General features: G+C 37.1%; 1 pseudogene; it reads left to right on the top strand.

Annotated features, from left to right (window-relative positions):
- The first annotated feature begins 2,215 nt into the window (after positions 1-2,215).
- Positions 2,216-5,446, top strand: LOC112838572 (replication factor C subunit 5 pseudogene; annotated as a pseudogene).
- Positions 5,447-11,554: the final 6,108 nt, after the last annotated feature.

Raw genomic sequence — 11,554 nt, 5'->3', positions numbered from 1 at the left:
TACTCTTATAGCCTTCCACAAGCTACACCCAATTTACCCATCCAGACCAAAACAATACTATTTGCTTTCAGATAAAATTTGTCGTCTTATTTCCATCTAATCTGTTTCCAACCTGTCCATCCCTTATGGCCCAGTTCAGATGTCACTTCCTCTATGCTCTAAGCTGTTCTGTCTGAGGCTCTCTTCTTTCTCAACACTCTCTTTGGGCAGTCTTACTACTCACATGGATGCAAATTACCACCTATGCTGATGTTCCTCAGTGCATAAGTATCTCAACTCCAATTTCCCTCTTGAGATTCAGACTCACATATTCAACCATCTCTTGAATATCACTAATTCGTTATCCCACAGGTACCTCAAGTTTATTAGGATTATCACATATGCATCACTTTCCCTCAAACTGCCCTTTCTTCTGTGTTCTGTATCTTAATAGAGGGCGATGTAATTTTTAATATAAATTTGAACATCACATTTTAGTGTCTAAGTTCCTTAAGGCACAAGTAGTGTCTGTGTTTTCACCACAGTGTATCCAGCACCTAGGGTGATGTTTGGCATAGAGTAGGGACTCATTACATACTGAAGAAATGAATTAATTACTCCTACTCTCTTTTAGTCCTCATATTCAATAAATTACCAAGTCCCATCAATTCTTCCTTCCAAATACTCTTTTAATCCTTCCTATTATCATGAATACTAACCTAGTTCAGACTACTATAATTGCATTAATAGTGGCTTAATTAATTTCTTTGCCTCCAATCTTGTCTCCCAAAGCAGAGATGGCTAATTATATCCAATACCCACACTCTCTTCTTCCTTTTGGTGATAGAAGTGAGCACCATGCCTCCCAGCTAGAGACCACATTTCCCAACCTTCCCAGCGCCTTCATATGACCAAACTACGATGTCACCTGGCCAAGGATGTTCTGATCAATAACCTGAGAACAGAAGTGACATGTGCACCTTCTGAACCACATTCTTGAAATAGAAATGTTCGTCCTCCTCTTCTTTCACCTTTCTGCAGTCTGGATTGTGACAAGATAGTGATGAGTCAGGTTCAGCCTTACAAGTGAAAACCTTAGGGGATGAAGGAGCCAAAAGATAAAAGGAACCCTATCCTCTTGGACTTTTTGCCACCTCAAGCTTTTATGAGAGAGAAAAATAAATATATCTTATGGGAGCCATGATTATCTGGCTTCCATTAAAATAACCAAGCCAATGCCCTAACTATTAATCCCTTCTTTCTCCCAGCCAGACTCTTTCTCTTGAAATGCAGCTAAAACAATGTTATTACATTGTAAATCTGACCAGAACTTCCCCCTTGTCTTATTTATTTATTTATTTATTTATTTATTTATTTTTATTTATTAATTAAAGTAATCTCCATGCCTCATGTGGGGCTCGAACTCATGACCCCGGATCAAGAGTGGCATGCTCTACCAACTGAGCCATCCAGGTGCCCCTCCCCTTGTCTTAATTATTTTTGTAGACTTCCGAGGGCTTAGTCCATGATCTTGTTTATAGCAAACACTCAATAATATTTATCATTGATTGATAAATTATGAAGTTTTTCTAGCAGAATCTAAGTTATGAAATTTAACTCTTACTTATGTGTGACATCATGCATAATCACTGAATGAGATAGCAGCTTGAGGTTTCCTCAACTTCTGTAGTCACCCTGGGCTGGGCTTCACTCCCCAGCTCCATTATCTGATGACCAAACAAAGGGTCAGCAATCTTTCTGATGATGAGAATTATCCATAAAGGACAGAATTCCCCCAAGTGCCACTGACTACTGTAATGGCAAGGAAGGAATACAATAAGAAATTGGCAGAAGCAGAGAAAACAACACAAAACTCTGTTGAGGGAGAGGCAGTAGAAAGTCATTAGATATTGGTTCGTACTCGGTGATGAAGTCTGTACTTGCGACCACTACAGATTAAACCATTATAATATCTTGAGGTGCTGCATTTCTACTGGGAAGATGATCATTTCAAATTTAGATTTCTATTCAGCTAATGTTCCTTGAGGCCCTACTCTATGCCAAGAGCTGTCCATGAAAAAAATTTCCTAAAATAGTTCAAAAGCTCTACTCCCCCTCCAGAGAGGTAGATGACCTGAGTCTTAGCAGGATCTCCCAGAATAGGACTGTATCTGAAGTACCCCCTACATGCATTCTCCCAAGTTCTAATCCACTCAACTCCTAGAGTTGCGCTAAAATGGGGATAGCGTCAGAGACTTCATCAAGTTCAAAGCTACCTCCTCCCCCAAACGTATGTTTTTAAAATATTTGTTAAGTTTTCTACTTGTATAAAGTATTTTGTCTGATAACTATGAGTTGTCAGTGAGATTCTCTCATAAAGTGCTATTTATAACGCAGTTGTTTTTCACAAAGCACTCCATTACGCTTGTCATTTGGAAATGAGAGCCACATTTTTGTGTGACACACAGAACAAATTAAACCAGACAAATAAAAGCACCTGGGCAACTGATACCTTCATCTGGGTCCCTACAATTCCTCATAGTTTATATTTACTTTCTCTTCTTTTTCTTTTTTTTTAAATTGATTGTTCAAATTTTACAGCTCAAAGAAATTAGCTAATCTAGATGTTAAAAGGCAATGAGGATCATTTGGAACTGAAAGTGTCCTTGTTCATAGTGAAGTTTTTAAGTGATGCAAGTTTTTGTTGTTTTCCCCATGGACCGTAGTTCACAAGGCGGAGAGGTTTTAAAGTAACGTAAATAACACAAATTCCCAATTGCTTAAAAAAAATTGCAGCTTGCTTTCTAAAAACTTATCTCAGTTTTAAACCCACCAAAGTTTAGAAAATTCCTGTAGTTGACCTGAGCAGAAGAAACACCTGAAGCCTTGAGGCACAGTAGCTTTTAGAAGAAAAAAACACATTAATATTTCATGTGGAAGGAATTTTTCAAGGTGCATATCAGTTCTCCAAACCAGTGAGATCACTCACTTTCACTGCCAGTTTGTGTCTTTTGAGTTCCATTTGGTATGATTACCTCTTGTCTTATTTTTACTGTGTTTTATCTCATAAAAGTACTTATCATTATATAGCAGAAATAATAATAATAAGGTATATGTAATATTTTTTCCCCTGGACATTATACAATAAGCATATTTTCACTGCAGCTACATGCTCTTCATGGCCATTATAATAGGCAGAATAATGGTTCCTCCAGATGTTTATGTCCTAATTCCTGTACCTGTGACTGTTACCTTATGTGGCAGAAGCAAACTTGCAGATATGATCAAGTTAAGGACTTTGAGATAGGGAGATTATTTTGGATTATCTAATCAGTTGGGTCCTTCAAAGTAGAGAAGCATTCCCAGCTGTGATCAGAAGATGTGACGATAGAAGATTCGTCAGAGGGATACAACATTGCTGGATTTGAAGAAGGATAAAGGGGGTCATGAGCCAAGGAATACCTCTAGAAGCTGGTAAATTCAAAGAAACAGATTCTCCCCTAATAGTGTTCAAACTTGGGGACGTTTGTATTGTTGGTGTTGCATTATTTGTGCTATGCTCTGATGCTGTACTCACATAATATTCCTAGAGAGCTAGACTGGACAACTGAACAGGGCATAACTCAAGATGGAAAAATAGAATAAATAAATCATTTTAAATAAATCAAGATGGAGGGGCGCCTGGGTGGCTCAGTTGATTAAGCGTCTGCCTTCAGCTCCGGTCAGAATCCCAGGGTCCTGGGATCTAGTCCCGTGTCAGGCTCCCTGCTCAGTGAGGAGTCTACTTCTCCTTCTCCCTCTGTCTGCTGCTCCCTCTGCTTGTGCTCTCTCTCTGACAAATAAATAAATAAAATCTTTTAAAGAAATAAATCAAGATGGAAAAATAGAATAAATGAAATAAAATCATTAAATTTTACAGTTACTTTAATTTATGTCTTATTTTGACAGAAGTTTCTGGAGCCAAACTTGGAAATACCTTTGCCGTTGTGTTCTGATGGATGGGCAGAAAGTCATGATAAATACTGGGAGGGTGACCCCAGGAAAGTGAGGGGCAGGACTTCTCTGAAGGCATAGTAGTCACTTTCCTCAAGGTAGACAGCTACATATTAGTTGATCAGACACTTGACTATTAGCTCCCAATAAGTCTTAGTTATTAGTAGTTGTGACCCAAGGGAATGTTATATAGCCGTGAAAATTATCATGCATATTCATTTTTAATAGATGTTCATGATATGTTGGTAGAAAAAGAAGGTAATAGAACAGTATGAGAATATTAGTCAACTGTTATTTGGAAAATTTTGGAAGGATGGCAATCTCCGGGCAGTAGGCTTTCAGGAGAGGTATTTTCTGTTTGGTTATCAATATAACTTTTTTTTTTTCTACAATGACTGTGAACCACCAGTACTATATAATAATAAATGTTTCTAAATATGTAACAACACTAATGTGAGCCTTCCAGAGTCAGATTTTCATTAGTAGCTGTACAAACAGGCTGGGGATATAATAATTCCCCTTGGAGCCCCAGAGCTGGTTACCCCCATGGCAGACAAAGTAGAAAACTGACCTGGCTTGAAAAATACCAGCCACATTTCTCATCAGGACACCCTGAGAACCATTCAAAAACTTGTCAATGAAGTTTGATTGCCCTCCAAGGATAGGAAAGACAGCCACAATCCTAGCCCATGCTAAGCAATTATATAGAGACTAAAAAAAAAAAAAAAAAAAAAACCAAACATCAACAAGTTGCTCTTGGAGTAATAGATATCATTCCAGGACCAATCCTGTACTTTACCAGCCCCGGACAATGTCTAAGAAAGACTTAAAATTAGAGGCTAACTAATGCCATGACTCAAGATGCTCAGAATACTTGAAGTAGAGTAAGTGAGAAATTTATGAAGAATCCATATTTTACCTCATCTGTAACTATCAGTTGAAGATTATCCTTGCATTACAGTCCTGGTATATAATGTTCCAAGTTAGTCCTCTGACTCCGGAACTCATTGTTCCTATGTAAGACATGCCATAAGAGAAAAGAAAGTTGCCATAAGTGAAGATGGACTGAAAGCACTTGTAATTCTTTCCAGTAAGAGGTATGTGAAGGGCTCTTCATGACTTATGGAGCACCAATATGGTTTTTGGGAGAGGGATAGGACAGAAATGTATACATGTGTATGGAACACCACCTGAAGTATGATTTTGCCAACATTCAGGACTGGATTTTTAATCAAGACCTTACTATAGCTCATAGAAATATTATGGAGTTGAAAACTCTGAAGAGGTTAGCATTACATAATACCCTTATTTGACTTAGAATGGACTTTACATCATCAGTTCAAATTCGTTTATTGACCAAAATGGCAGACATTGAGTACAAACTTTTTATTGATACCAAAAAGAAGCAGATTCAGCTGAATTTCCTAACTGCTGCATTTAAATCATCAGAGACTGTATTGTTGCAGAGGCTTAGACTTCTAGCTATAATTCAAAAAAATCAGCAGTAGCAGTTCGAGAACAAAGCACATAGTTATGTGATTGAACTACAGTCACCCAAAACTATTAGGAAACAGAGTTTCAGGCTTAATTTGGTACTTTATTGTAGTATTTGTCTTTTACAGAAAAACACCAAAAAAAAAAAAAAAGCTATGTCTGTCTTAAGGGTTTTACTCTTCAATTGCTTAGATGAAAAGATATTGGCCTAACCCATCCTGGTTTGGAATATAAGGCTTTCAAATCTAGTATTGTCAAAGTTTCTTATAAACATTCATCTTCAAAATTAAGTTTGAAAATATAGTCTTTCAAATCTAGTCTTTCAAGGCTTTCAAATCTAGTATTGTCAAAGTTTCTTATAAACATTCATCTTCAAAATTAAGTTTGAAAATATAGGAATTGTCTGTATTTACACTGAAACAGGTTTTACTGGATTTGTGGCCAAAGCCATGATATAATAAACTCATTTATAGGTTTTCTTTCTCTTCTTGAAGTAGAATTACCAGCAGCATTCTGATTGGGGTGTGAAAGGCAGACAAAAGAAAATTTTAAGTGTAATATACAACTAGCCTTCAAATGATACCATTTGATACCATTGATTATACAAAAAATACTTTCTTAATGTAGGACACTTGAGAGAAGCCAGACTCTAAATCTATAACTGTTGAAAAGAAAGGACATTGTGTACAAAATTAGCAGCTTATTTTATAGTAATTATATTGTATTGATGTAAGCACTCTTCATAATTTTTATTTTTATTTTTTAAAGATTTTATTTATTTGAGAGAGGGAATGAGAGAGAGAGAGCACATGAGGGGGGGAGGGTCAGCGGGAGAAGCAGACTCCCTGCTGAGCAGGGAGACCGATGTGGGACTCCATCCCAGGACTCCAGGATCATGACCGGAGCCGAAGGCAGTTGCTTAACGAACTGAGCCACCCAGGCGCCCTCTTCATAATTTTTAAAAAGCAGCTTTCTTATTATTTCTATCATATATAACCCATCTTTCTCTAGCAAAAACAGTTATAAAGAGGCAGTCCTACTCAATTTGGATTTATAATCAGGCTTTCCACAGTCTAAGGATCACAGAATTGCCATTCTTGGTGATCCTAAACTTTCGTTAAAAAGTTCGTTTTTATATAAGCGTTAAATTCTTACATGATTCACAAGGAGAAGTCTTATTTCATCATCAATGATTTCCATAGATTTCATCATCTACCAAAGACATCTTCAGAAGTTCAAAGGCTAGTGGCCAAGTAGAGAGGTCTCAGATTTTAAGATAACCCTTACATTAAAAATTTTTACTAAGTGATTTCCACCTCAAACAAAACCTCACCAGTCTCTGAAATGTATGGGTGTCAGTGGTCACTTATAATTTTTAAAAAAATATGTTAAGTAAATTTAGAAGTTCAAGTGGTGTCTTTGAGTGCCTGGTATATCATCAGTGAAATGACATCTCAACTGGCCAGAACCCCAAAACATTTGACACAGTGTCTCAGGCAAGAAATGAAAAAGACATATTTAAGGAAAGCTTTTGTTTTTCAAGGACCATCAGCTGATTGAATAATGGTTTTACATTTCAGCATCTGCTGGGAAGGAGCGCTACCACTGAGAGAGGTTACCACCTTGCTTTGTAGACACCAAACCAGTGAAACAGTGGCACTGTTCTACAGTGACATAGGACAGATGGCATTCTTAGCTCTCTCCAGCTCCTGATCCCAGCTTTCCTGGGGATCTGGAGATGGATAGGTGGTGCCAGATGCGTGCTGAAAGATTTCTCAGGAAACTCATGGAAATAGTTAAATTCAGAGTAAATCTGATTTAAGTTACTGAGTAGCCAAAAATTTACTTTTTGCCTATGCATCTTCTGCAGCCCCAGTAGAAGTCTACCTTTCAACTTGTTCCTAAATGTTCACTTCTCTTCTGTGAGTAATCATCATCATCATCATCAGTAACATTTTTGGTCTTACTCTCTGCTAGGTACTGTGCTAACAATACTGCATGAATTATTTATCATTTTTTAATTCTCATATGATGCTGAGATGGGTGTTCTCCTTATTTACAAGTATAGAAAATAGTTTAGATCGTTCCTATTTCACACAGGGGCTAAGTGGCACAGTCCAGTGTTGAACCCAGGCAGTCTAACTCACAGCCCACTATCTTAACCACTATCCTACCAACCACTCCACTCAATAAAGGAAAAAGTATTAATCATCATTGAAAATTTCACAGATTATTATTATGCCAGTGTTCTATTCATCACTACCAACTAAGTAACCATATCATCTTCTCTAAGAGCTTCTCTATGTTTTATAAAATGTCTCATTCTTGCTCTAGGCATAAACACTGGGGAGTGGGGGGTGGGTGCATAGAGAAGGGGGCCTTCTCACCACTGGAGAGCTGATTAATTTATGATTAGCAAAGGTGAAAAGGTCCCTTTCTGAACCTTTTGCTTGGGGGCCTAGAATTAAAACTTAGTCACTGAATCCTGTCTCTTTTTTGGGTGAAGAAGATCCATCACTAGGTCTCAAGTTCCCTCTCTACAGCTCAACTGAGACACTCCCCTGATGTGGAGTTTCAATGTGGAGCCTCTGCAGGCGATCTGTATATAGTCTTTTGTGCTTATTCTCAAAACTCGATCTTTTACTTTTTTCAACTATATATTATACAAAATTTTAAATATACAGAGAAGATGAAAGTATTTTAAAAATAGTACAGTGGACTGCCATCGACCCATCACCACCTAGATTCAACACCCATATACCTGTTACCTCATTGTAAACATATTTTGGCATATTTAAACATACTTATTTACAATGACCCTTCACTACTTAATAATGTAGTTAAGAACATCCTCTTACATAATCACATACCCTTAACATATCTAAGAAAATTAACATTATTGCTCTAATATCATATAATACTCAGTCCAAATTCATATTCCCCCATTTGTTTCAAACTTGTTTCTTATGGTTGATTTTTTTTAAATTAGTATTAAGACAATGTATATGCATTGCATTTGCTTGTTGTATCACTTTGGTATTTTTTATTCTAAAGGAATCTTTCCCTATCTGTCCTTTTTTGTGTGTGACACCAACATTTTAAGGAAACTGAGAAGTTTTTGTATGATGTTTCACATTCTGTATGTGTTTGCTTACTCTTCGAGTCATTAACTTGTTCCTCTAGCCCTTATAATTCCTATAAACTGGGAAGTTCAAGGGTTTGAAAAGATTTTGGCAGAGGTACTTTATAGACAATGCTTTCAGGCTTGGGGTACATGATGTCAGGAGTGTCATTCTTTCTAATCTAACATGAGATCTTGGCTTTGTAAAGATATTTCTTGGGGCACCTGGGTAGCTCAGTAGGATAAGTATACAACTCTTGATTTTGGCTCAGGTCATGATCTCAGGGTTGTGAGATTGAGTGTTGGCCTCTGTACTGGGCATGGAGTCTGCTTAGGATTCTCTCTCTTTCCCCCTGCCCCACCCCCAGCTCACGCTCACACACACTCTCTCCAAAAAAAAAAAAAAAATTTCTTTCTCTTTGAAATTAACAAGAAATCTGTGGGATTATACGAAGGCATCATTCAAATACACTGTTCCACTACATCTTGTCATTTAATGGCTTTTAATCCATTGATGATCCTTCCATATACTGGCTTTCATTCTTGCATAGAGTTTGAAATCATTATTTTTCTCCATGTGGTTATGACATCAACTGAATAGGTTCATGTGCTTTTAATTTGGGGGTTTGATTTCAATTTTAGAGTTTTTCTTTTTAATTGATTTTACCTTTCTATATAAAGAATGCTTATAGAGTTCAAAGTTTAAAGTATATGAAAAGACATATACCCAAAAAAATTGAAAGCAAGAACTCAAACAGATATTTGTACACCCATATTCATAGTAACATAATTCACAGTAGCCAAAAGGTAGAATGAACCAAGTGCCCACTGATGGATGAATGAAGAAAAAAAATGTGGTACATTCCCACTATAGAATATTATTCAGCCTTAAAGAGGAAGGAAATTCTGACATATGCTACATGGATGAACCTTGAAGACATTATGATAAGTGAAATAAGCCAGTCACAAAAAAATAAATACTGTATGAGTCCACTTATATGAGGTGTACCTAAAGTAAAAAATTCATCAAAGAGAAAGCATAATAATAGTTGCTGGAATTTGGGGGAGGGGAGAATGAGAAGTTTAATGGAGGGGTGCCTGGGTGGCTCAGTCATTAAGTGTCTGCCTTTGGCTCAGGTCATGATCCCAGGGTCCTAGGATCAAGCCCCGCATCGGGCTCCCTGCTTGGCGGGAAGCCTGCTTCTCCCTCTCCCACTCCCCCTGCTTGTGTTCCCTCTCTCGCCGTGTCTCTGTCTGTCAAATAAATAAATAAAATCTTTTTTTAAAAAAAGAAGTTGTGGGGCGCCTGGGTGGCTCAGTTGGTTAAGCGACTGCCTTCGGCTCAGGTCATGATCCTGAAGTCCCGGGATCGAGTCCCACATCGGGCTCCCTGCTCAGCAGGGAGTCTGCTTCTCCCTCTGACCCTCTTCCCTCTCGTGCTCTCTATCTCTCATTCTCTCTCTCTCTCAAATAAATAAATAAAATCTTAAAAAAATAAAAAATAAAAAAAATTAAAAAAGAAGTTGTTTAATGGATATAGTCTTAGTTTTTCAAGATGAAAAGAATTTTGAATAGTGAATGCATAACAATGTGAAAATAGTTAACACTACTGAACTATACATTTAAAAATAGTTAAGATGGTAAATTTTATGTTATATGTATTTTACCAAAATTAAAATGTTTTAAATTAAAAATAAAAATTAAATTTAAATTAATTTAAATTAAAAATACAGACTCAGGATGGCTTTACTAGTGAATGTTACCAATCATTTAAAGAATTAAGGCCTGAGGAGCAAGATGGTGGAGGAGCAGGAGACCTAAATTTCGTCTGGTCCCAGAAATTCAGCTAGATAGGGATCAAACCATTCTGAACACCTATGAACTCAACAGGAGATCAAAGAAAAGAATAGCAGCAACTCTCTGAACAGAAAAGTGACCACTTTCTGGAAGGTCTCTTATGATTTCTTTATATTTTTCTGGGGTCATTGTTACCCTGTTAGCATTTTGTTCTCTCATTCATCTATTCTCATCTGGATAAAATGACAAGATGGAAAAATCACCTCAAAAAAAAGAACAAGAGGCAGTACTGACTGCCAGGGACCTAATCAATATGGACATCAGTAAGATGTTAGAACTAGAGTTCAGAATGACAATTTTAAAGATACTAGATGGGCTTGATAAAAGCATGGACGACATTAAGAGAAATCCTTTCTGAAGACATAAAATAACTAAAATCTAACCAAGTCGAAATCAAAAAGGCTATTAATGAGGTGCAATCAAAAATGGAGCCTCTAACTGCTAAGATAAATGAGGCAGAAGAGAGAATTAGTGATATAGAAGACCAAATGATGGAAAACAAAAAAGCTGAGAAAAAGAGAGAGAAACAACTACTGGATCATGAGGGCAGGATTCAAGAGATAAGTGATACCATAAGACAAAACAATATTAGAATAATTGGGATCCCAGAAAAAGAAGAAAGAGAGAGAGGGGAAGAAGGTATATTGGAGCAAATTATAGCAGAGGACTTCCCTAATCTGGGGAAGGACACTGGCATCAAAATCCAGAAGGCACAGAGAACCCACCTCAAAATCAATAAAAAAAGGTCAACACCCCGACATCTAATAGTAAAATTTACGAGTCTCAGAGACAAAGAGAAAATCCTGAAAGCAGCTCGGGACAAGAGATATGTAACCTACAATGGTAGAATCATTAGATTGGCAACAGACCTACATACAGAGACCTGGCAGGCCAGAAAGGACTGGCATGATATCTTGAGAGCACTAAATGAGAAAAATATGCAGCCAAGAATACTATATCCAGCTAGGATCTCCTTGAAAATTGAAGGAGACATAAAAAGCTTCCAGGACAAACAAAAACTAATGGAATTTACAAACACAAAACCAGCCCTCCAAGAAATATTGAAAGGGGTCCTCTAAGAAAAGAAAGAGCCTAAAAGCAACATAGACC

Source organism: Callorhinus ursinus, unplaced genomic scaffold (assembly GCF_003265705.2).
Source record: "Callorhinus ursinus isolate GAN/ISIS: 27379988/994484 unplaced genomic scaffold, GSC_fseal_2.0 scaffold28, whole genome shotgun sequence".
Taxonomy (NCBI): domain Eukaryota; kingdom Metazoa; phylum Chordata; class Mammalia; order Carnivora; family Otariidae; genus Callorhinus; species Callorhinus ursinus.
This window is presented reverse-complemented; position numbering and strand designations above follow the sequence as displayed.